General features: G+C 46.9%; 1 protein-coding gene across 4 annotated transcripts in view; it reads left to right on the top strand.

Annotated features, from left to right (window-relative positions):
* LOC147083069 (phosducin-like) overlaps positions 1-27,304 on the top strand; it is a 66,322-nt gene that overhangs the window by 4,353 nt on the left and 34,665 nt on the right. The window contains exons 2-3 of one of the 4 annotated variants that reach the window (XM_085980299.1): positions 8,527-8,617; positions 10,345-10,442. The exons of 1 other annotated variant lie outside the window; for it this stretch is intronic. The gene's annotated coding sequence lies outside the window, so the exon portion shown is untranslated. Of the gene's footprint in view, positions 1-1,244; positions 1,319-8,526; positions 8,618-10,344; positions 10,443-27,304 lie in introns of all 4 variants that reach the window. 2 more of the 4 variants (XM_085980297.1, XM_085980296.1) reach the window with 2 other exon arrangements.

Raw genomic sequence — 27,304 nt, 5'->3', positions numbered from 1 at the left:
CTGCAGTTCTCCAGGGCCTTGGTGAGACCACACCTTGAGTATTGTGTGCAGTTTTGGTCGCCTTATCTGAGGAAGGATGATCTTGCCATGGAGGGAGTGCAGCGAAGATTCACCAGACTGATACCTGGGATGGCAGGAATGATGTATGAAGAAAGATTGGGTCGATTAGGCTTCGCTAGAGTTTAGAAGAATGAGAGGGGATCTCATTGAAACTTATAAAATTCTAACAGGACTAGATGCAGGAAGGATGTTCCTGATGGCGGGACAGAACCAGGGGTCACCGTCTAAGGATAAGGGGTAAGCCATTTAGGACTGATGAGGAGGAATTTCTTCACCCAGAGAGTGGTGAACCTGTGGAATTCTCTACCACACAAGGCAGTTGAGGCCAATTAATTAAATATATTCAAGGAGTTAGATATATTTCTTGCGGCTGAGGAAATCTACATGATATAAGGGGTTAATTTTAAGTGCTTGCTGGGTAAAAGTTTTCAGACTTGACACTGGGCAAGTGTCGATGTGTAACTAGAGCTATTGCACGTACTCGGACTACAGCCAAGAACAGATGTCTGCCCACCTAATGAGAATGTAGAAGTGAAATAATGAGTTCCTTTGATGTAACCAGTGACCTGATAACTTGTGACCGTAAGCAAAGCTAGCCTCCCAATATATGATTAAAGAGGACCTCCGGTTACACGATTCATGCCCTGTTATAGATTAACGGTTGACTTATGTGTCCAGGATCCTTCTGTCAATATGTTATTTCTACCTGATGATTAATCTAAAATGTATCCTGATAGAGGAACAAAGGAATGTCAATCAAACTTGTTTGTTACACTGTATAAATATGGAACGCTTACGCTGTATCATTGGAATAGTAGCCTCACCCCTTGAGTAGAGGTGCTGATTCCCCTTGCAAGAAGAGAAAATAAAAGGCCTGTCCGTCTGACGAATCCAAGTGTGTATTGAGTCATTACCCAGAGCTAAGAAGTAAGGCACTTCTACAATTTGGAGGTTCCACCGAGATGGCTTGCTGTACCAATTGGTGAGTTAACAGACGCCGAGTACGTTGCTCGGTTGGGAAAATCCCATCGGCCGAAGGTGGTGTTTTGCCACATTTTTGGGACTTTCCCTGCCAGAAGCATAGCTGCGCATAGTCTGTTTATTCCATTGGACAGTACTGCCATCGGGTAATTGACTCTCAAGGTTCGGAGGTTAAACTGCCGTTGTGACTGCTTCCCTTTCAGAAACGGAACTGAGGACCAGCCATGAGGCGCTGACGCCCCGCGAACAGGATCGTGCAGAAAAGGACTGTATAAAGGTACCAGAGAGAGAAGGTTAAGTCAGGAATTTGATTAACTAAGGAGCTAGCGATCTATTGGAAATTGAACTAGCAAGGTTCCAGCTTGCTGAGAGAGAAGGTTAAGTCAGGAATTTGATTAACTAAGGAGCTAGCGATTTACTGGAAATTGAACTAGCAAGGTTCCAGCTTGAAGTTAGCTGGGACAAATTGAAGGCCCTTTTTGCTAAAGATTTGGCTAAAGGGAGTAGGGTAGAAGGAGAGAAGAGCTTGAAGTTAGCTGGGACAAACTGAAGGCCCTTTTTGCTAAAGATTTGGCTAACGGGAATAGGGTTAAAAAAAAGAGAAGAGTGGGCGGTTGTCTGAAACACAGTGTCAATGTTTAATGTTTGAGAGTGAGTATTTAACTACTTGTTATTATCAATCAACTTTGCAGCTTTGTCCAGTAAGGCTGCATAGGTTGGGGATTTAGTAACACTTTGGTTGTTGTTTAACAAGTGTATTGTTTATTGTTTATTGTTATATGTATTAATGTTTAGTCATGTCTGATCTGTAGAGGCGTCCCACGCAGATCATAGAGTGTTACGGAATTGTTGTATGTTTTAACTAAAATATTTAAGCTGAAAAAAAAACTGCAGAAGGGGTTGGAAAAAACCCAAGCCGGGGAAGTGAGTCCCGCGGCGGAATGTATTATTGAGAAAATAGTGATGTCTTTTACATGATACACTAAGCTATTGTGGATTCAGTATTTTCCCCAGTTAGAAATACCTTCCACGAGGGTTGAGAACCCTCGAGTTTTATACGTATGTATAGTTTATTAATCTGATCTGTAGGGGCGTACAACGCAGATCATGGATTGTCACGGGAGTTTAGATTGTTTTAAGTGAACCATTTAAGCTGCTAAAATGGGTGCTAGCACCAGTAAGCCACCCGAGAAAGGCACGCCAGCAGCCTTTATGTTAAAGAACTGGTCAATCATCCATTGATCACCTACCAAATTGGTCCAAATGGACTGTAAATAAGACTAGACCCTTTCCCTCAGATAGTCATTTAACATAGAAAGAATTACTTGCCTCGAGGAATGTTTAACGGACAAGAGAGAAATAGAGAACAGCCAGATAAAAAGACTGCCTCTGTTTGTTGAGTCAGAAGAAAAAAAAATTACCCTGAAGAAACACCTTTCTCCTCTATTATGGTAGGATAACAAGGTAACTATAGAAGGATGAATAGAGGGGAATATAGAGGAAGACGTGGTAGAATAAGAGGGTATGGACGATCTGGTAATTGTTACAATTGCGGACAACCCGGACATTGGGCAAACCAATGCCCTGCGAAAAATTGTCAGAACCAAACCTCCAATAATGGACCTCCGTTGGAGAATAAAGGCCCTAATTTCACTGTCCATAACCCTTTTTCGGACCAGTCAGGAGGTTACCCTACAAACGGACAGGGATTTAGGAGAAAGAGATCAGAATTACTGACTGACACCAGCAGCCCCAGGCGCCACAGACCACCAAATGCCGGTTGTTTCTTTAAATTCACGCAGCGAACCTGAAGTTAAAATGCAAATAGCTGGGAGACCTATGTCATTTTAGTAGATACAGGAGCAACCTTTTCGGTGTTAGGGAAAGGATATTCTGAAGGAATGCCTATTAATGGGGAAAAGACCCCGATAGCTGGATTGGCTGGAATACTACAATGCTTGAATCAATCGACTCCCCCCACAGTAAAAGTAGAAGAATTTGAGGAAGAACACTCCTTTCTGTTATCAGGAGATGTCTCTATGAATTTATGTGGAAGAGACTTGCTGTGCAAAATGAATGCTACAATCATTCGCTCCCCATCAGGAGTAACGGTAGAAATCCAAGTAGATAAGGCATATGCGTACTCAGTAACAGAAATAAAACACCCTGTTCTTTATGCATGGGAAATTGCCGACCCAAGTTTGAGTCCCAAACTTGTCAGTCTGTTAGGAGCGTGGGGACAAGCTCCATAAAACAATACCAGGAATCCCTGAAACTAGGGAAATGGCATTGAAAATTGCACTGCACGGCCTGCTATGACAAAACAGGACAAGATTTAAAATACCTCCTAACTATTAGACTGCACAGCCCTATAAAATTACAATTAATCCAGCTGCACCATTACCCAAAAGGTCACAGTATCCATTGTCAGAGAAAGCAGAAAAAGGAATTGAGCCAGTGATGGAATCATTGTTAAAACAGGGAGTTAACGCCGGATAGAATAAAGGTCATTTGCAACACATCGTTGCCAAAAACTAAAAGAGAAATGAAGCATTTTCTAGGAATGACTGGCTATTGTAGACAATGGATATTGAACTATTCAGAAATAACCAGACATGAGCATGACAAATTTGGAAAATTCGCAGTTACCTGACTTCCTCGGGAACCCAGATTAAAAATGCACAAGAAGTGCAAAATCTTTTACTAGCTATTCAGAGACGTAAACAGATTGCAATTATTAAGTGCCAAGCGCACACGGGGCATTTGGACAAGGTTGTGCTTGGAAACGCTGCTGCAGATAGCGCTGCTAAGTCAGTAGCTATATCAAGTACTGAACGACAAGTTTCAGCCTTCCCTGTTAGGGAAAAGCCAGAGATACCGCAGCCCCCGTCCTTAGATGATGTGCTGATCCATCAAGATAGGGCCAGTTCTGATGAAGTAAAGGAATGGGTTGTTAATCATTGTTTTAAAAAACACTGACGGCTTATGGGTTCATCATGACGGCCGCATGGTGGCACCCAAATCATTACTATCACCAATTGCCCGATGTGTTCATAAATTCACCCATGCGGGCAAAGGGGGGATGGCGGACTATATCCTCAAGACCTGGTATGCACCAGGAATCTCAAAGTTGGCAAAACAAATATGTGAAAATTGTACTATCTGCCAGACCATGAATGCAGGGAAAATAAAGAAGGTACAGCCCGCATCCCACCCAAACCCCATGGGCCCTTTTGTACACTTGCAAATGGATTTTATTGAACTACCTGTATGTATGAGCTTTAAATATGTATTAGTTATTATTGATATGTTTTCAAGATGGATTGAAGCTTTTCCTTGCAGAAAGAATGACGCTACCACTGTTGCTAAATGTTTATTGAAGGACATTGTACCTCGCTTTGGGATACCAGCAAAACTGTCAAGTGACAATGGGTCCCATTTTACGGGAACAGTGATTAAGGAACTATGCAAAGCCTTACAGATTAACCAGCACCTCCATTGCAGTTATCATCCACAGTCGGCTGAACTAGTGGAAAGATATAACGGGATGCTGAAAAACAAGCTTGCAAAACTGTGTAAAGAAACTGGACTTAAATGGGTTGATCTGTTACCCATAGCTTTAATGACAATGCGGTCTGCTACCAACAGAACTACAGGATTGTCGCCTCACGAGATCGTCATGGGAAGACCACAAAGATTGCCCTTTTCGGCACCTTTAACAGCTAAACAAATGGACATTCATAAAATGGAGGAAGATATGTTGAGTTATTGCATTGCACTAACCAAATGCATTCCTAGTTTCCATCAACAGGTGAAGGAAGCCCAGGTCGATCCCGCTGAAGGAAAGTGCCATACTTTCGAGCCAGGAGATAAACGTCTATATAAAAATCTTCAAGCGAAAGAATAGCCTTCAACCCAGATTTGAGGGACCCTTCCAAGTACTCCTGACCACAAACACCGCTGTGAAAGTAAAGGAGCGACCAACATGGATACATGCGTCCCATTGTAAGAAGGCATCAGTTGAAGACAATACGCTGCCAAGATGAACTGGATTTGGACTTTAACAAGACTGTTCTCTTTGTCAACGATAATTGAAACTGCCATATTGATTTACCCAGATCCCCTGAAGGGCAAACCATGCATAGAAGAATGTGTACTTTTAAACAGTGATTTCTTTTATATTATATGCTATAACGAGACTATGAAGGTTCAGCTTCAGGATCACACTATGCAGGTACCCCCGTATCAACCCCTGAGTCTTAGGATTAGGCAGAATAAGATAGTAGAAGAAGATAGTGGACAGAAGCTTGATAAGCTATGGGTTATATGCCCCGATACTGTGTCACCAAGTGAAAGAATTGTGAATGAAGGAGTTATCTGTAGTGGTAATCCAAAGGGAGGACTGGCCCTGACGGCCAGGCCAATGTTTTGTAACAATCCAGTTACAGAGCCCTTTATTTCAACATTAGCCACTCAGAAAAGAAAACTTAAGACAGATCCAGAACAACTAGAAGATGAGTGGAAGGGAGCAGGATATAACCTAACGAAATTCGAAGGATGGTTTCATCCCCAATATGATAATCAAAGGAATCCAGAGAGTCTATTAGTGACGTCAATGGGAACCGTAAATAAAACAAAAGAAGTCTGTCTGGTAAACGACAATGGAGAAGGATTGATGGTTGGATGGAGTGAGTGCAAATGTAACTACACTTTGACTAAAACTACTACTAAACCACCGGGTGCAGTCGAATGGCCCTATTGGAGACGGTGGAACCTGTCCACAGTACAAAATTTGACTAGTAAAAAAATCTGGAAAGGAGAACAAGGAATAGGAATGATGCACCAGATATGGAACAAATTTGAAGCCTATAATAACACCTATTTCATCTGTGGGCATAGAGCATACCCTTGGTTACCACAAAATTGGACTGGGTCATGTTATTTGGGATATGTAGTGCCTTATATACATCACATTTCATCTTTGGATAGCCACCCTGGGACACGAGCAAAACGAGCCATTACAGAAACTGAAAAGTTCTTTGCTATAGCATTTCCCTGGTATGGAACAGGGAAGTTAGCAAGAGAATCTATAAACATGGCAGCAGTGTTGGAACAAATAGCCAATGATACTGCTGATGCTCTTAGTGATGTAAACGCAGAAATGGTGGCTTTGCGCACTGTTGCCTTACAAAACCACATGGCTCTGGGCTATTTGTTGGCAAAAGAAGGGGGCACATGTGCAATCATAAAAACCGAATGTTGCACCTATATCCCAGATAGCTCAGAGAATATCACCAATCTGGTAAACCACATAAAGGAGGCTGTAGAGAAACTACGTCAACCTGAACCATGGTCCATGTGGGATTGGATTTCAGGATGGGGAGGAGCACTAGGAAAGCAAATTTTGGAAGCCTTAATCGCAATTGTGATGATAATTTTAGTTAGTTTATTGATTGGTTGTTTAAAATTGTGTAGAAAAGTCCTTTCCTTATTAACGTCAACTCCTCCAGTACCAATGATGTCTGAATATGAGGATATTAAGGGTGAGACCTTTGATGTAGAGTTTCTTAAACTTAGCGAAATAGATTGTCCTTAGAAAGGACAAAAGGGGGGAATGAGGAAATCTACATGATATAAGGGGTTAATTTTAAGTGCTTGCTGGGTAAAAGTTTTCAGACTTGACACTGGGCAAGTGTCGATGTGTAACTAGAGCTATTGCACGTACTCGGACTACAGCCAAGAACAGATGTCTGCCCACCTAATGAGAATGTAGAAGTGAAATAATGAGTTCCTTTGATGTAACCAGTGACCTGATAACTTGTGACCGTAAGCAAAGCTAGCCTCCCAATATATGATTAAAGAGGACCTCCGGTTACACGATTCATGCCCTGTTATAGATTAACGGTTGACTTATGTGTCCAGGATCCTTCTGTCAATATGTTATTTCTACCTGATGATTAATCTAAAATGTATCCTGATAGAGGAACAAAGGAATGTCAATCAAACTTGTTTGTTACACTGTATAAATATGGAACGCTTACGCTGTATCATTGGAATAGTAGCCTCACCCCTTGAGTAGAGGTGCTGATTCCCCTTGCAAGAAGAGAAAATAAAAGGCCTGTCCGTCTGACGAATCCAAGTGTGTATTGAGTCATTACCCAGAGCTAAGAAGTAAGGCACTTCTACACGGCTAAAGGGATATGGGGAGAAAGCAGGGACAGGGTACTGAATTTGGATGATCAGCCATGATCTCATTAAATGGCGGAACGGGCTCGAGGGGCCGAATGGCCTACTCCTGCTCCGATCTTCTATGTTTCTATGGAAGGGGCTGTGCAGTTTTGCTACTTTGATTACTTTCCTATTCTTGCAGAAGATGCCTGAATGACCAAGTTTCTGTTATTAAGGCTAGTAAAATCCTATAGAATAAATTCACCTACTGGAAAACAGAAGTAATTAGCATTGTTATTCACTGTTGTTAAAATAAACAAAGTGGTAAGACTAATGTCCAGGATTCTTACAATGAAATACATTCCTTTTCTTTCTTAAATTAGCTGGGCTGTGTTGACCACTTTTATGAATCTCCAATCTAAACATGCAACATAAATTAAAAGAGGGAAAAAGAGTTTCAGTCAGGGTCGAGCTCTTTGTGTCATTTTGGTGTGTGATGTCACCATGCTGATTGAACATGCTGAATGTTCAATCAGCTGTTCTGCTGAATCTCCATCACAAACTAGAGATTTTAGAGTCTTTTCACAACTAGTGTTGGCCTTGACTCAGTGGTAGCACTCTCACCTCTGAGTCAGAAGGTCGTGGGTTAAGCTCCACTCCGGAGACTTGAGCACATCATCTACATTTCAATGTGTTACTGAGGGTGTACTGCACTGTCGGAGGTGCCCTCTTTGATGAAATGCTAAATCTAGGCTCTGTCTACCCTCTCGGGTGGACATAAAAGATTCCATCGTACTATTCAAAGAAGAGCAGGGGAGTTCTCCTGGTGTTCTGGGCAACATTTATCCCTCAACCAACATCACTAATAACAGATTATATGGTCATTTATCTCACTGCGGTTTGTGGGAGCTTGGTGTGCTCATATTGGCTGCTGCTTTTGCCTACATTACAACAGTTATAAAGTACTTCATTGTCTGTGAAATGCTTTGGGACATCACGAGGACACTAAACGTGCTATATAAATGCAAGTTCTTTCTTTATAGTTCTTTAACTGTTCTTTACAGTTTACCACTACAGGACGCTCTGTTCTACTAACAGTTCAACAGCATTAGTTGTTTAATGTAGGGTTTTATAGGAATCAAAACATACCAATGTCAACAGCCCAAGGGGAAACAAAAACACATGTATTTGTTAACCCTCAAATGCTTGTTTCAGGATCTCATCCTTCCTCTGTGCCAGGCAACCATTTTAAAAGCTTTAATAATTTTGGGGTTGATTAAGTGTATTTAAAAAGTTAAAATCTTGATTACTGATCAGGTGAATTCCATGAAGGAGTTGTTGATTCAGAGTTTCTGCAGCAAGTCTACTCTGCAGATTTGTACTGACCCTCAGTTCACCAAGGGGAGAGGTAAGCAAAAAATCTTCCATTTTCCATTAATATTGATTTTTTTTTAAACCTACATAATTTTAGAAGATTTTATGCTCACATCTGTCCCAACCATGTGAATATCTAGTTATCACTGAGATAATCCAAGGCTGCTGCCCTGTGATATTCTGGCACTCATCAATCCAAGATCTAATTCTTCCTCACCAGGTTAGAAATGAGTCAACTGGGCTGAAGTTCTAGATCTGGGGGAAAAACCTCCAGACCTAGTCAAGTGCAGAGTTCTCTAAACTCAAAATTGCCATGCTTCTGTGCTGCACTGGAAAATATTATTCACCTAGCAGTTATGCATTATACCTCACCCAAAGATCAAAGTAGGTCTGGTAGCTCCAGGTTTTGTAAGTTTTGACTGTGGGAATGGAATTTTAAAAAGTTAGATACCCAGCAACATAGCCGTCAGCTTGTTGTGATTCCAATAAGCCATACCAGGGAGTGGAAGGACACCAAGGTGGTGTCAGTTATTGCGCACATGATGAGCCAAGTCATGTTTTCAGAGGGGCCATTAACAAAATCTAGGCAAATCTTCACCAGCATGGGGGAAAAGCTGGTGGTCTATTCTTACACATAACTACAGAGCAGCATTGGAAGGTGACTGGTGTACATCTGTCCTCTTACCTGGGTCATGGTGTCTTGGCACCTAAAGAACACTAACCCTGTTTTTCTTACACACACACACATACACACACAGACACACGCGCAACAGAATTGAAAGCCTAATTGTCTCTCATTTCTAACAATGTGGAATGTTGACTGATGGAGAATTAGACCTCAATATGGTTAACACAGGACAAGTGAAGCAGACTTTTGCTGCCTTAGTAATGATTTGTAAATCTCTAGGAAGGAGACTAAGCAAAACATTTCAAGTTTGTACAAGTCATTACCAGCTTTCAAAACAATGCCAGAAGGAACAGAACTGAGTGGATGTGTTACTTGGGCTCTGGTCGTTCCCAATGGACTAACAAAGTTGAAAGTTAGATATGATCATTTGCTACTGATTTAAACAGGAATCTCTACATTGCTCCCATCTGGGCAATTTATTGCTTTCTGAAGCAACATGATTACTGAACAGAGGAAAAAAAGCTTAAGGCTATGATTTTGCAAGATATATTTATCATGCTTATTAAAGTAATTGCAGCACTGTGCTGTAAGAATAAGCTTTATATAACTGAGGCATTGTTACGCAAGACTTTTAATTTTCCCTAATTACTACTTTGGATTATCATTAAACAGAATAACTCTCTCAAGTCAGAGCATTGGGCTCAATGCCATTTGGACAATGTTGTTACTAACGTGCTCCACTCTTTACTGAGTTTCTGCAGTATACAAAATGATATTAAAGTATAGAGTCATCTTAATATTTGGATTTATCATTTTAAGAGAATTTTGTATTACCAAAATTATTTTTATTGAAAGTTGCAATACTTACATGTTAAAAAAATGTGACTATCAAGTGAAAATTTAGGGCATTTAAAGAATCTTTCAAATGTCACACTGTCTCCAACTGAGATATATTAGTGCTTAATAATCCAGTTATCAAGGTTAAAAATTATTTGGTTTAAGAATGAGGAAAATGGGGTCACAAGCCAGGAAAAATAAATGTCAGCAACAGGATTGGTTTTAGTCTAATTCTGAGAAGTTAATCAATTGTGGTACTCGGGAATCATTTTGCTTCTTGCCTCTGTTCACTGTAGCGTTACCTGGCGGAGACCTGTGACATTGAACGGAAAAGGGTCAACAAGACAACTTCATTACACAGGAGATTGCGAGAAGTTACATTACATCAGTGCAGGTAAGAGCATCTGAAGACACACAGGCCTAGAAATTCAGTTGGGCGCGCCAGCCGTTAGCGCCTTAGGGGGAGTAGATCTCGAGCGCTAGGCGCTTATCGCCCGGGCGCAGCGCGATCTGCGCCTCTCCCCAACTTCAGGACACATTTAGCGCCGGCGCAAAGTCTTAGCGCGCACCCTGCTGCGCGCGCAGATCATGACGTCATTTAATAGTGCAACGCCCTTTGTGCGCCCCAAACCGGAACTTCACTCGCGCCGGCCCATTGTGCGCCGGGCGTCCTGAGCGACTGTGAAGTGGAACGGTACACAGGCCAGCCGGGCCAGGGGGAGCGCTAATTAAAGGGCACTTACCCAGCAGTATAAAGGCCAGCCATTTTGCAGCATTCACTCTTGTGCAACGGTTTTTTGGACAGAGACCAAGGAGGAGAGTTTACTGCTTTGGACCAACACTTGGACAGGTATTTTTGGCTCAGGCCAGAGCTTACCAATTATCTTAGCCTTCATTCAGAGCTCCGTGTTTGCCAGCATATAATGGGGGCTGCATTGGGTGGCAACGCTGAATTTCAGCCTTATGCCAGAAGGGCTTACAGACGCCGTGAGAGAGTGGCAGCCCTGGCTAGACGCAGAGGGGGCAACAGGCGTCGCCAACTGAGGCCTTACCCACGCAGGGTATACCGCCAGCAGACCTCCTATCTGACCATGTCTGCCGCGATGTGTGTTAGGAGGCTGCGATTCCGAAGGGAGGTGGTTACAGACATCTGCCGGCTGCTTCAGAGAGATCTGCAGCCACAGCTGATGCGCAGGACGTCTCTGTCGGTAGCAGTGAAGGTGACGGTGGCTCTCAACTTCTATGCCTCCGGCTCCTTCCAATCCCCTACTGGGGACATAGCTAACATCTCCCAGTTCGCCGTGCATTGCTGCATCCGCCAGGTGACCGAAGCCCTTTTCAGAAGGAGACATCAATTCATCTCCTTCCCCATGACCCTGGACAAGCAGCAGCAGCGTGCAGTGGGGTTTGCAAGAATAGCGGGCTTCCCCATGGTGCAGGGCGCCATTGACTGCACGCATGTGGCTTTGCGGGCACCTCTTGAGCATGCCGAGGATTACTGCAACCGGAAGGGCTACCATTCCCTCAATGTACAGCTGGTGTGTGACCACAGGCAGCGCATCCTAGCTGTCAATGCCCGCTTTCCAGGCAGCAGCCACGATGCCTTTATCCTGCGACAGACAACTGTGGTTGACATGTTCCAGGCACAGCCTCCCCCAAGAGGATGGCTTATCGGGGACAAAGGCTATCCTTTGTGTACCTGGCTCATGACCCCGCTCCGCGCGCCCACGACCCCTGCTGAAGAGGCATACAACGAGAGCCATCAAGCGACGAGGAGCCTCATAGAACAATCGGCGTGCTCAAGCAACAGTTCCGCTGTCTCAACCACTCCGGGGGAGCCCTCCAGTATTCGCAGGATCGAGTCTCCCAATTCGTCGTCGTTTGCTGCATGCTGCACAACCTGGCTATCCGCAGGACTCGGGCACTGCCACCTCACGTTGGACCACCACCTCAGGAGGAGGAGTACCAGCCTAGGAGGGACGCACAAGGTCCAAGGGCCGCCCATCGTCGGCTTATTGAACGTCACTTCTAGGCCCCCTGTCAGGGAATGGCTTGTGCCAATGATAGAACATGATTGCAGCCGCTCCGCAAGCCCTCAGCCGGTTAAGGCAACAAACACTTCAAAGATCAAACATGGACAATGTGAATAAATAAAATGCTTTATTGTACAAACTCTGGGCCCTTCCCACATGAAAACCAAAAACAGAGGAAACCCCCAAAAAACACTCAAACACATTACTCGCTCCCACAACCTGGGGAGGATTAACAAAATAGGGCAACTAAAATGGCCGTCATTCTCGGCCTTCGTCCAAAACAAACATCACATCATCGGCCTTCAAAAAACAAACATCCAATTCTCGGCCTCAAGAAACAAACACAAATGGCCACACATTCGACTATTTGGCCCGCTAGGGCGATGCCTTGGCCATCTTTGGGTGGCCCCTGCCCGCCCTGCTGCTCCGCCTCAAAGTAAGGCCATTGGCTGCTGCAAGGCTGGGGGCAGGCTCCTGAGGGGCACATGTCGTGACGGCAGATGCCCTTGGGGGTCGGCCTAGTCGAGGTCTGGGCGTCGAGCGGCCGGCTGTTGATTGCTGCAGCTGTGGCTGGCCAGCATCAGTCGCTGCAGCAGCTCCTGGCAGCTCCACTGGGGGAGTGGCAGTGGCGGCTGGAGGAATGGCGGCAAGCTGGCGGATGGCAGGCGCTCGCTGGTCGCCTGAGACACTGGCACTCGCCCGGGCCAGCACTGCAGCATGCGCACCAATCTGCCGAGGGACAGACCGATGTGCTGCTGCAGCGCGCCGGGTGCCCTGGCGAAGCCTGGCTGACACAGCGAGTGTGGCAGCAGTGAGTGCCCGTGTTAACCTGTTCACTGACCGCAGCAGAGCAGCCAGTGACTGGACGGCACCACTAATCACCTGGCCAGTCGCTGAAAGATCTGCCCGGTATGCCGCCCGACTGGTGGCCTCTAAGGGCCCGAACTCGGCCACACTCCGATAGAGGGAATCGATGGACTCAGGCAACCGTGCCACTGCTGCCATGAGCTCCGTGTGCCGGCGCTCCGAGTCCGCGGACAAGTCTTCGAGGCGTTCCATCTCCTCGGCGAAGAGCATCTCCTGACTGGAGGCCGGACTCTCCCTCTGGGGAGAAGGCCGCCGAGCTGGCCGACCCTTCCTGCGTTGCTGGAGGCCGCTGGGCCCAGCAATTGGACTCCCCTCCGACGCATCCCCCCTCTGGGGAGAAGGCCGCCGAGCTTCCACCCCCCTCCCACCTTTCTGCAGCACACAGGTCCCAGGAGCTCCCCTCCCCTTCGACACTTCCGCCACGCTGCCCTCCAGGGAAGACGTGTCCCCTACATTGGCCTGGGTGGCCGCGGCTGAGGGTTCCCCTGATGGGCCGCCTTCCTCTTGCTCCTCCTCCTGCTCCTCCTCGGAGGGTCTGTCACTGGCAAGTTGAGGGACCTCCTCTTGACCATCTGAAAGCAGGAAGGCACAAGAGTAGCTTTAGAGTGAGGAGAGGGCGTCAGTGCGGGATGCATGAGTGGTGGCATTCAGCGCATTGGTCGGACAGTGGCAAAGGATGTAGATCTGATGCGCAAGTGGGACGAGAGAGGTGCAAAAGGTGATGTCCTTACCATTGCTTCCCAGAACAGGGTCGGCATCTCCACATGCAACGGGCCCAATCACCCGGCGACCCATGAGGCGCTCCACGCGATGTTGCAGGTCGGTGAGTGGCTGGATATGGGGTCGTCCTCCCCCAGTCGCAGTCCGGCTCTTGCGATTATTCGCCAGCTTGGCCTGCAAGAGAAAGGACGGCCTCTAAGTACAGTGTGTCGCCGTGATCTTGTGTGCACTGCCTCCCATGGTGGAATAGCCTGGCCAGTGTGTCGCCATGATCTGGTGTGCACTGCCTCCCATGGTGGAATAGCCTGGCCAGTGTGTCGCCATGAACTGCTGTGCACTGCCTCCCATGGTGGAATAGCTTGGCCAGTGTGTTCAGTGCAGAATGTGCAATTGATGCTCATGCCTGTGCCATAGCTGCTGGATGAAGGCTGGCCATTAGAGCTTTCAGGTCCCTTTGCCCATAATGTGAGGTGCACATGCAAGGATGAGGAGGTCATTGGAAAGGGTACTCACCCTGACAATGCGTGAGGTCATTTAACTTTTTGCGGCATTGGGCACCGGTCCTGGGGACGTCGCTGTTGGCTGACAGCTTGCTGGCGACATGCCTCTAGGCTCTCCTGTAGACGCGGACCGTCGCCTTCTTGCCATTGTCCGGGTACAAAACATGGCGCCTCTTCTCCACAGCAGCAAGCAGCACACTCAGATCACGCTCTGAGAAGCGCTGCGCACGTTCACGGGCCTTCTCCATGTCTTCAGGCGCTATTTGGGTCCAGCAGCAGTGTTCAGGCCTAGCTGGAGGGCTCCACTATCCAGGGCGTGGCAGCAGACACAGTCGACCCTTCCCCCTTAAGAGCTGGCCGGCGCCAGGGTGTCTGCTGTCAGTCACGAGATGGCCGCACCTGCGCTGCGCCCGGCCTCGGCGCTATCGATCACCACCTCCGGCTTAGTGCCCAAAGAGAGGCGTCCAACAGCAGTTTTAGCGCTCGCCCGAACTAGTAGGGCGAAGCTAATGAATATCGGAGAAGTGGCCTAGATTTGGCGGCGGCCGCAAACTTTAGCGGACGCCCCACTTTAGCGCTGTAGTGTATGTACCTGTCTACCTTTAAGAGAACTATTGTATGTAACCGCCCACCTTTAAGAGAACTACTTTAGGTGTTGCACTACTTTGTTGGCTTCTGTATACTGTAATACCGACGGTGACCACACCGGTATATAAGTGCTGTGTCAGGATTTATTGGGCAGATTCGCCCTGACCTTCGAATAGTAAAGTCCTGTTTTAAGTTACTCTTGTAGTCTGTGTATTAATTAACTGAACAACCCACAGACTTTACAGTGGCGACGAGTCCGATCGTACCCTGCGGCAACAATACTTCCGAAGCAACTAACGAGCGTCGAAAAGAGGCAACCGCCCTCGTCGTTCTGCTGGGAGAAAACTCGAGGCTGCAGCAATAGAAAGGAGGAAGAATTTAGCGACAAAAACTTCCATCAGCAACAGGCACTGACTGTCCCTTCTGCCACGGTGAGGAGTGAACCGATCAGCAAGAGAAGCAAGGCGGCCACGGTGACTGTGAGTAAGGGAAAGTGAAAAGAATAACCGGAGGATAAGGGCTGTGCACTCGACCACGGTCGAGGGGGAAAGGAGCCGGGCAAAAGTCGGGTCCAGAGGCGCTGAGACTGGGGCAGCGTGGAGCAAGGAAGCCGCGGTACTAATAGGCTGGGGGACGCAACGGCGTCGTGAGACAGCTAGACCGCGACCGGCGGGAAAAGCCGGGCAGCGACCGAAGCCACGAAGCGCTGCGACCGGGAGCGTAGGCGCGGGAAGAGATAAACTCAGCCGCAGCCGGGGAGGGAAGCACCGGACTGCGAGAGGGCTGGGAGGCGCGATTGGGAGCCGAGCGAGCGGGAGAGGCAGAGCCGACCAAGGGAGACTGCGCGAGAGCCAGTCCAGCGGCTGAAACTGTTCTCCGTCAACGGGGTGTACCCAGCGCCGGTAGAGCCGAGCGAGCGGGAGAGAGACAGAGCCCGAGCAAGGGGAACTGTGCGAGAGCCAGCCCAGCGGCTGAACCTGTTCGCCGTCAACGGGGTGTACCCAGCGCCAGTTGCCCTGCCGAGAAAAGGGGAAAGCCCTGAAGCCGACGCGCAGGCTGTGAACCTGAAAGCCAGCGGCCGTCGCTGTGGGGAAAGTGTACCCCTCCCGCCAGGGAAGAAACGCGAGAAGCCGCCATTAGGCGGGAAAGAAGACAGAAGCGGGAAACCGCCATTGAAGTGGGCGGGGAGAGAAGATAAGCGCGGGAAACCGCCATTTTCGCGGGAAAACCGCCATCTTAGGAAAAAAATAATAATAATTTAAAGAAATAATTCGTGGTGTTTATCAGAAAGAGAGGAAGATGCCTAAGCGTGGTAACATCAACGATTTTAATTCCGAGATAGAAGACTGGGCCACGTACGTGGAACACATTGAGATCTATTGTGAGGCCAATAAAATAGAAGATGACAAAGCTATAACCTTGCTAAACTCGATGGGCGCAAAGACATACGGGCTCTTGAAGCATCTACTATCACCAGCTAAACCAGCGGATCAGACTTTCGATGATATTGTGGCTGTTCTGAAGGATCACTTGAACCCCACACCGTTGATGTTGGCTGAACGATTCAAATTCTATGCGAGAACGCAACGGAAAGACGAAAGCAACGCGGAATACTTGGTCGAACTGCGTAGACTAGCGAAATACTGCCAGTTTGGAGGGAATCTGACAGAGGCATTGCGAGACAAGTTCGTGTGCGGGTTGTCCAAGGAAGGAACGCAAAAGCGACTACTCGAAGAGAACGACCTTACACTTGACAGGGCTGTCCTTGTAGCAGCATCGCACGAAGCCGCAGCGAAAGGAACTGCGGAAATGCAGCTAAAGGCAGCGGCACTCAGTGTGGACCAAATTACCTCGAGTACAACAAAATGCTATCGTTGTGGGAAGACAACACACGACCAGAACCAATGCTGGTTTAAGAACCAGGAATGTAGGAAATGTGGCAAACTGGGCCACATAGCTAAGGTATGCCGGTCAGGGAAGAAGACCAACAACCAAAGGAAGCCATCACAGGAAAAGTACAACAAGGTACACAAGGTGGCTGAGAAGCGTTCAGACGAACAGAATTCAGACTCAGACCCAAACGGCCAGGAGCTGGGTAGTCTGAGAATTCACAATGTGAGTAAGGAAGCTGACCTACAAACTATCTGGGTCATGCTAAAAATAGCTGGAGTCCAAGTGAAAATGGAGTTGGACACTGGATCAGCTCTATCAGTCATAAATCGAAGGGATTACCACCGGCTATTCTCACATATACCCTTAAGAGATACCAAGTTCGTATTGCAGACATACACGGGGCATAAAGTATACCCCATGGGAAAGATAAGAGTCAAGGTGCGAGATAGGGGTAAAGAACACCCAAGAATGAACTTATACGTACTACCTGAGGGAGGACCACCACTTCTAGGATGGGAGTGGATCAAGAAAATAGACATGGAATGGCACTATCTAAAAGCCATAACGAGTGAGGACTCGGTGCAGACAATCAGCTCAGATTCTGAAACGGATGACGATAAGACCAACCCAAATATGAAAGACAAGGCTAAAATGGACTTGCCGACAAAGGTTGGAAAAACGAAGGCATCCATAAAGGCTTATGCTCCAGAGAAGAACAAAGTTTCAGAGCAGAACTCCACCAAACAACGACAACCTAGGTTGACAGAGAATTCTGAGCCTGTTCAAATTACGGACATATCCATGACGGAAGAACACCGAGCTCGGACTCAAACTTATTTCAAATTACGACAACAATTAGAACAATTGAGTTACCGTTTCGTACAAGAGATGAAAACAATGAAAAAGTTCTATGACAGCGAATGGGAGAATCTGGAAAGACAACAGAACCTGCTGGCTCAAGCAGAGAGCGACCATAGAGCCATCGTGACCAATTATGGCCACGATGACTCTATGGTGGCCACGTGACCAGGGGGGCATGGTGGCATAGTGGTTAGCACTATTGCCTCACAGCACCAGGGACCCGGGTTCAAATCTGGCCTCGGGCGACTGTCTGTGTGGAGTTTGCACATTCTCCCTGTGTCTGCGTGGGTTTCCTCCGGGTGCTCCGGTTTCCTCCCACAGTCCAAAGATGTGCAGGTTAGATTGATTTGGCTATGATAAATTGACCCTTAGTGTTAGGGGATTAAATACGTGGGGTTACGGGGATAGGGTGGGATATGTGTCGGTGCAGGCTCGATGGGCCGAAATGGCCTCTATCTGCACTGTAGATTCTGTGATTCTGTGATTCACCGATCACATCTCCCTTATGATGTTCAGGAGTTAGAATATTTGCAGAAAGAAGCAAATGAAGAGGAATCTTCAGGAAGCCAGGATTTTATTCCAGTTCTTCTCTACGACTCCTTACAAGCAGAGTGTGAGAAGCTGAAAGAACAGTATGAACAGGCCCAGGCTACAATTCTGGAGGGGGTTAACTCGGCAACCTCCGAAAAGCTAGTTTCAGTGGAAGCATATGAGCAACTAAAAGGTTGAACAGGAGCAAGAAGTCCAAAGGCTGCAGGGAATTCTTGATGAGCTCAAGGCCAAGACAGACTCATCGGTAGAAGTTCCATCCATCGATGAGAAATTAGAGGTGAAAGACATGGCAGAACATGAAAGACAAGATGTACAAGAACTCATAAAAATATTGAAGGAAACCCAAGACAAATATGAGGCGGCAATGACCGAGGTTCAACAACTTGAAGAACAGATTCAACTGGGAATCCTTTCAGTGGAAGAAAAGGAAACTGTAAGAAACACAGACTGTAAGAAGGGCCCCTGAACATGAGCTAGAGAGCATCAAGGCGCAACTTCTCCGAGCGCTGAAAGCCAAAGTACAAGAGGAAAAGAAGGTGAAAGCATTGGAGGAAAAGGTGGATGAAATGGAGAAGACTCTGATCCACAGTGTTCCCGTGGAAGAGTTAACGGTCAGCCAACTCCTTCAGATGCTGAGGGACAAGACTCTGCAATGGGAACAATCGGAACACGAGCTTCAATCTTCAAAGGGAAGGAGTGCGGAGCTCTCAAAAGTTATGGAAATAGCTGAGGTTGCAACACAGATTTTACAGGGATGCCAAAAGTACGCTGAATCACGTCAATGTGAACAGCAGAATGTTGAATCAGCTGCTCCGGTAGAAGGATTGAATAGCCTGATCAATCAATCCCCGATGGAAGGGGAAGTATTGGAATCACAAATGAGGTCATTAGTGAAGGATTTGCAGGAAACCCAGGAAGAGCGGGATGAATATGAACGCATGAAGAAGTCTCTTCAAGAAAGATGTCTAGGGAGGGAACAACAGTCGGCTAACGTCCAGATGGGTAAGGAGGAAGTAGAAGGCCCTCTCGCTGGCCTAACTCAGGACGACCCCGAATATTACCATGACCTGTTGAGTGACACTGAATATTACGAGGACCTGGTCTGCCCAGCTTGTGATGAAAACTCTCAAAGTGCAGAAATCAGGATGAATCACTTAAAGTCTAAGGAACATAGGGAGATGGTGGCGCTACAGCTGGCAGCTGATAAGGGAGCCCCGAGAGTCTCCAAGAAGCAAAAAAAAAAGAAAAGACGAAGCAGAAGATAATAACATTCTAAATCATTATCACTTCTACCAGATCATGCACGTGGTCCCTACGAAGGAGCCAAATCAGTTGGAAAATAGAAAAAATTACCAAGGCAGTCCAACTGTTTGGGAAAAGGCAACAATGCTGGTTCAGCAATGACGGAAGTTTAAGCTGTGAAGTCAAGGGAAAGACTATTGGATGAGCCACGCTAGAAATGTGAACCGGCTATACCACAGAGATGTTGTTCGGACCGAGTCAAGACCAGAGACTGAATCTGTGACTGTTCCCGCAGAGACGGAATCTGTGAACTGTTTCCCGCAGAGAATATATGTGTGAATTGTTTTACATGAAGTTGAATATATGTTATGTTAATGGGGGACTAAGTATGTTGTAAGCTAAAAAGGGAGGATTGTAGTGTATGTACCCGTCTACCTTTAAGAGAACTATTGTATGTAACCGCCCACCTTTAAGAGAACTACTTTAGGTGTTGCACTACTTTGTTGGCTTCTGTATACTGTAATACCGACGGTGACCACACCGGTATATAAGTGCTGTGTCAGGATTTATTGGGCAGATTCGCCCTGACCTTCGAATAGTAAAGTCCTGTTTTAAGTTACTCTTGTAGTCTGTGTATTAATTAACTGAACAACCCACAGACTTTACAAGCGCCCCAAAAGTGGCGTCAATGAATTTCTAGGCCACAGACTTTTATAACAAACCATTCCTGTTTTGTGAACAGGGGCTTTCTTTTTAAATATCTTTATTGAAGAGTAAAATTATAAAATACTTCCTCTCTCTGCACCAAAAAAGGAGCTGGCACTTTCCATTACATTCAGTTGTGTTCATGTTGAAGTAAATGAGGGGTGCACCTGTAGGGAAATGGAACATCTTCCCGCACATCCACCTGGCATAATAGGGTTCAGCAATTATGTACTGGGCTGGCTCATGCCATTTTTTAGCCACCATGCCTCCTACAGTGTGGAACGCTCACTCCAAAACTCTTCACTAATATTGTGTGTTCTCGATACCACAAATTAAATTATTTTTGCTCCATTCAAAATGTCCAAGTTAATTGCTTTATTATTAATCAACTAAAAGTGAGGGTCACAAAATATATATGTCAATACTAGCTGAAGTGCCCGGCGGTGCCGAGGCTTTTTCGAGGGAATGTTGTTGTTGGAAGAGAGAGAGAGAGCGACTGGGGGGAGAGAGAGAGAGCGACTGGGGGGAAGAGAGAGAGCGACTGGGAGGAAGAGAGAGAGCGACGGGGGGAAGAGAGAGAGCGACTGGGGGGAAGAGAGAGAGCGACTGGGGGGAAGAGAGGGGGGGGAGGGAGGGGAGGGAGGGGGAGGGGAGGGAGGGAGGGGAGGGAGGGGAGGGAGAGGGGGAGGGGAGGGAGGGGGAGGGGAGGGCGGGGAAGGGAGGGGGAGGAAGGGAGGGGGGACGGGAGGGCAGGGGGGGAAGGGAGGGTAGGGGGAGGGGAAGGGAGGGCGGGGGGGAGGGGAAGGGAGGGCGGGAGGGAGGGGGAGGGCGGGGAAGGGAGGGGGGAGGGGGAGGGCGGGGAAGGGAGGGTGGGGGGGAGGAAGGGAGGGGGAAGGGAGGGCGGGGGGGGAAGGGAGGGGGGGAGAGGGAGGGCGGGGGTCGCCCCCCCCCGAGGTGAAGACCGCCGATTGCGCGCGCCCCCCGCCCCCCGCCCCCCGAGGGTCGGCCCCCCCCCCGAGGTGAAGACCGCCGATTGCGCGCGCAGCAGGAGCTGAGACGCGGCGTCTCTCTCGGCCGGCGGGCCCGGTTGCCAGGGTAACCGTGACGCTGACCAAGCCAGAGAGACGCCGCGTCTCAGCTGCTCCTGCTGCGCGCGCGGCCCCCCACCCCCCGCCCGAGGGTCGCGCCCCCCCCCCCGCCCCCCCGAGGGTCGCGGCCCCCCCCCCCCCGAGGTGAAGACCGCTGATTGCGGCTGTGGGAGACGTCCGGCGGGCCCGGTTGCCAGGGTAACGCTGGACGCTCAGCAAGCCCCGCCCCCCGGCCAGCCAGAGAGAGACAGCGCATCTCAGCTCCTGCTGCGCGCGCACCCTAGCGGCGCTGGGCTGAGGCTCGGCCCTCCAGCCTTCGAGTGGGGCCGGGAGGTGCCTAGCTCGGGCGTGGGTGCGGAGGAGACGCCGAGGCTTCTAGGCCTACCTGGAAAAACGGGGAAAGGTAGGAAAATTAATGAGATTAGATAAGTTAATTACTTTCTAAATCATTTTTTTAAAAAACAATATGTGTTTTAAAAGCAACGTTTTTTTTTAAGACGCAGAAAGCGGGAAAAAGAAAGGAAAAGTTTGGAATCAAGATGGCGGCGACTCACCTCGGTTCAGAACGATAAAGCCCGGCCACACACGCACCGATTGGCCCGGCGGCACACGCCAGCAACCCGGCGTACGATTGGTCGAGCCTGAGGTCACTCTGTCGCTAATGAGCGGAATGTTGAAGGTTTTTGGGATACCGCGGGCGCAATTTTAGCCCGGCCGAAACGTAAATACGCTTAAAACCGTCTCGGAAGCGTAAGCTTTCTTTGGAGGTAACGCGCGCGTAGGTACGCCCTGTAACTTTCGAGTGCATACCCATAAGCACACGCGATGACAGACAGATAGACAGACAGAATGACAGAAGTACCGATTTATATATATAGATATTATAAAATACTAACTATACTATGAGTTCCCATGTTATGGGTTTTCAAAGTTGTCTAACTGTTAGACCCAGCCCCACATGGTTTACAAGTTCCAGGAAAAACAAATGCACAGTCATGCTGGCCTTTACCTCCAGCCAAAGGGACTGTCATGTTCTTAAGATAAAAACAGAAATAGCTAGAAATCCAGTCAGTCAGCATCTGTAACGAGAAAAGACAGGTTATGACGTATTGTGTTTTGATGAAAGGCACACACCCAATACACCATAACCGATATTGTCTCTTCACAGATGCTGACTCACCCGCTGCATTTTTTCAAGCTATTACTTTTTTTTTTTAATTTCAGGTTTTCAGGATTTGCAGTTTTTAATTTAATTTTTTCATGTTCTTGGATGCTTGGCAAGAGGAGACTTCAAGGAGATCTGGCTAAAGTTTAAGATTATGAAGGGGATGAAAGGGCCAAGCCTGTTAGCCTAATGATCCTCTCTTGTTCCCAACAATTCTTATTTTAATGTTCTTACGATGTTATTCTGGCGAAGACTGCAGATAGCTGGCATTGAACATATTAAACAAAAAGCACTACTATTAAAAACATGAATACCAAAGTATAAGATAGATATGGATGAGAAAAGCCATTTGGCCTAATCTATCTCATCCATTCAGAAAATAATTCTTACCGTCCCCTCATTATACCATCCAACTATTTTTTACATGATTTCCAGGGTTTTGTCTCCACTGCCCCATGCAGGAGTCCATTCTATGTGTTAATCATGCTTTTTTGTGAAGAAGTAAGTATGAAGAGAAGTTCTAAATTTGCCTTTCCTAGTTTGAACTGTGTCCCTTAGCCTACTTGAAGTAGTGCTCTGGATTTGTATTTTACAGCAGCTATTTCACAACATAAGGTAGCACCTTCATGACATCACAGAGAGCCACTTAACTCAGGGTGAGAGATATGTGGCTGACAATGAAGCATAGATTTATTCAAGACATAATGGAGTAAATGGATGTAAGGCCAATAGATTGGATTAAAATCTATGAAAAAGGCTCATTGAACTTAATAGTCATGTCCCTCAAAGTTCTTGTCTTACAATCTTCAGCATTGATATACTTCAATTAATTTGCAATCACATTTCCAAGGAAGACAATTAAAAATAAAGTGGGACTATCAGTAGCGATTAAATATTCTTGAGCTGTTTCTATCTAGCTGGAGTTTTCTTCTTTAAAAGGAGTAACAAAAGATAGAAAATACCTGTGATGAAATGTAGACACACTTACAATAATATGGCCTAACTTTCTAGTTTTGTGTGTGTTTATACAGCAAACAGATTACCCAGAAAAGAGATTCTACTCAAATTCTCCTATACCAGGGCTTAACATTTTGAGGCGTTTTTCAGGGTGCACATTTTGAAACAGGAAGAATTGGTCCTGAAATTGCAATGTCTGCGATGGCACACTCTCAAAGTCAGTCATCGTAATCCCTTTGAAAGGCACGCAAGTTCCAGATTTCCACATGCGCATGTGCAAAATATGGAACTTGCGATCTGTCAAAGTACACCTTGACAGATCATCTGAACCGCCTGAAAACGGAGTATTGCTGGTGCAGAGTTGGGCTATTTGCCCAGGTAAGTATTACAGTTGATGCAAGTGTAGGGCCTACAGCGTAAGCGTAGATACAAGGCTTAAATAAAACATTTAAAAATCAAAAATTAGGCATACACACTTTAAATGAGTTTATGCAAATATTGGTCTGGATTAATGATGTTTAAAATTATCAAAAAAATTAAAATTTTTATTGAGGTTGGTGCAATGAAGGAACTTATAAATAAAATTGCAATTCTGTACATTGTATAATTATTAGAATTCTGTACATTTTATAATTATTTGTGGATTCCATTGCATATCATTAGGGAATACCCTTTGTAAATGATTGCAATGGAATTTTCCTTTGTCATTGGAGGACGGGGCCCACATGATCCAAGGGATGCTTCCGAACCACCTGCGTCCCTGGGATCCGTGGGCCATTACGCTGCCCTCCGCCTCGAGACCTGAGACTGCAACTCTTCGCAGCCTGGGCACCAAGAGGTAATTTCGTAACTGTTTCGCGGATCGGAGGCGTACTCCAGAGGTACACCTCCGACTGCAATTTCTAGGCCAATAAGAGAAATGAAGCGACCGTCTTCTTCCATTGTTACAGATTCCACATCTGGCACACACTACAGGGTGTTAAGTCTGAGTGTTCCAGTTATATTTAAGGTCAATTACTGACACAGACTACAAGAATAACTTTTCAATAGGTCTTTACTATTCGGAGGTTAGGGCTGTACTACCCAGCAAATTACTACACAGCACTTATATACCGGTGTGGTCACCACCGGTATTACCGTATACAGCAGCCAGAGAAAGTAGTACATCTCTTAAGGTGGAACAGGTTTAAGTTCTCTTAAGGTGGAACAAGTTACATACACCACAATCCTCCCTTTTTAGCTTAACAGTTATATCCCCATTTAACATAACATAATAACATATATACATATACAACTTCATGTAGAAACAGTTCAAAGGTTCAGTCTCTCAGGAGGCCTCCTGATTCGAGTTGGATAACGCCTTTCAGGGGTCTCTGATTCTTGTTGCTGAGGTGACTCCTCTAGTTGGTCTCTTATGTCTTGGACATCATCATCAGGTACATTCACTGCCGAGGTAGATGCTTCAGGTTCACTAACTTCTTCCACGGTTGTCTCTGTCGTAACCATGGGTTCGACCCTTGTTCTCGACTCTACCAGTTGGTCAGCATGACGCCGTATTACATTTTTACCAACATCTACAGTGTACATCAGGGGTCCTTGTCTGGCCCGAATTGTTCCGGATTGCCATTTCTCGTTTCCATAGTCCCTGGCCAACACTGGTTGTCCTACCTCGAAACTCCGAGTGGTCTTGTTATTTATATGCTGGAACTGTTTGTTTTCAACTTCCCTCCGCACATTTGGTTTTAACAAGTCCAACCTTGTCCGCAACCTCCTGTTATAAAACATCATGGCAGGACTTTGGTTTGTCACTGCATGAGCGGCGTTTCGATATGCCAGTAGAAACTTGTCCACCTTATGTTGTAGTGGAATCTGATCTTCGCTCATGGCCTTTATTGCCTTTTTGAATGTTTGTACAAATCTCTCGGCCAACCCATTTGTAGCCGGATGATATGGGGCAGAGGTATAATGTTTCACCCCATTCTTCTTTAAGAATTTTTGGAATTCTTCTGACACGAACTGTGGTCCGTTGTCGGAACATATTTGTTCTGGCAATCCGTTCCTTGCGAATATCGTTCTTAACACCGCAATTGTCTTTTCTGAAGTAGTGGTAGTCATCTTAATCACTTCTGGCCATTTAGAACGTGCGTCCACCGCAATTAGAAACATGGAGTCCATGAATGGACCAGCAAAGTCAATATGTACGTGTTGCCATGGGGCTGAAGGCCATTCCCATGGATGCAGCGGTGCAATTGGAGGTGCATTTTGCACTTTTTGGCACCCTGAGCAGCTTTTCATCAGCTCCTCTATCTGTTGGTCGATACCCGGCCACCACACATAAGCCCTAGCAAGGCTTTTCATCTTGACTCCCCCCAGATGACCTTCATGCAGTTCCTTTAGAACTCTTTCCCTTAACTTAGGAGGAATAATCACTCTCGTTCCATACATCAATGTTCCTTGACAGACGGACAGCTGGTCTCGTCTTGCCGAGAATGCCGGTAACAGAGAATCACCATGTGCTGGCCATCCCTTCACTGTCACCTCGTAGACTCGGGACAGTGTCGGGTCGTTCCTGGTTTCTCTTTCAATACTTGCATTGGTGACTGGTAAACACTCGATGATGGTCGAGTGAAATAACTCAACAGGGTCAACCTTCATTGTCTCCTCTTCTTCAGGTAGTGGCAGGCGCGACAGCCCATCAGCATTACCATGCTGCTTTGTACCTTTGAATTCTATCTGATATTGATGTGCCCCTAGGAAAAGGGACCATCTCTGGAGTCTCTGTGCTGTCATCACCGACACACCCTTCTTAGGGTTAAAAATGGATACCAACGGCTGATGGTCTGTCAGAAGTGTAAACTTTTGGCCCTGCAGGTAATGATTAAACTTCTTTACTCCCCACACAAGGCTGAGAGCCTCCCTATCTATCTGAGCATAGTTGCGCTCAGCGGAGGTCAATGATCTGGATGCGAACGCAACTGGCCTCTCCGTGCCATTTGGCAACTTGTGTGAGAGTACTGCCCCAATACCATATGGAGAAGCATCACACGCCAAATGAATAGGCAGTGTTGGGTTGAAGTGAGCCAACACTTCCTCTGAGGTTATCAATTCCTTGCTTTTGCGAAAGGCCTTCTTACAGTCCTCGCTCCACTCCCATGGTACTCCCTTCTGCAAAAGAGCGTTCAGCGGGTGCAGTACCGTGGATAAATTTGGCAGAAACTTATGGTAATAGTTAATCAATCCTAGGAACGACCTCAACTGAGATACATTAACCGGAGCGGGAGCCTTCACAACCGCTTCGATCTTGTCAGGAGACTTATGAAGTCCCTCCTGGTCAATGACATGGCCACAGTACAAGATCCGCTTCTGAAAGAACTCACATTTCTGCCGATTAACTCGAAGTCCATATTCTTTCAATCTGATGAGCACCAGTTCCAAATTTGTGAGGTGTTCCTCATCACCATCTCCTGTAATTAGAATATCATCCAGGTAACATTGTATGCCTGGAATTCCCTGTATTACCTGCTCCATGGCCCTCTGCCAAATTGCTGGAGCCGATGCCACTCCAAAAACCAGTCTATTATACCGGTACAAGCTTCTATGCGTGTTGATCGTGAGGTACTGGCGTGACTCTTCCTCAACTTCCATCTGTAAGTACGCCTGCGCCAGGTCTATCTTGGTGAAGTGTTTCCCGCCCGACAATGAAGCGAAGATATCCTCAATCCGCGGAAGCGGATACTGCACCGTGTGAAGCACCGGATTAACAGTGATCTTGAAATCTCCACAGATGCGAACCTTCCCTGTTCTCCCGGCTTGTTGCTCGAAGGACGTTTCATCACGGGAACAATGGGCGTAGCCCACTCACTCCAGTCTACCTTAGACAGTACTCCTGAACGTTCTAGCGCTTCCAGCTCCGCTTCCACAGCAGGTCGTATCGCATAGGGTACCGGTCTGGCTTTGAAAAATTTTGGTTGTGCATGTTCTTCAATCTTGATGTTTGCCGTAATTCCTCTCAGTGTTCCCAGCCCCTGCTGGAACACCTCTTTAGCATCGTCCAATATTCTGGACAATCGTTTAGGTTTGACATC

The sequence above is a fragment of the Somniosus microcephalus genome, unplaced genomic scaffold (genome assembly GCF_052327205.1).
Source record: "Somniosus microcephalus isolate GS21.2 unplaced genomic scaffold, FLI_Smic_1.0 scaffold105, whole genome shotgun sequence".
Taxonomy (NCBI): Eukaryota; Metazoa; Chordata; class Chondrichthyes; order Squaliformes; family Somniosidae; genus Somniosus; species Somniosus microcephalus.
This window is presented reverse-complemented; position numbering and strand designations above follow the sequence as displayed.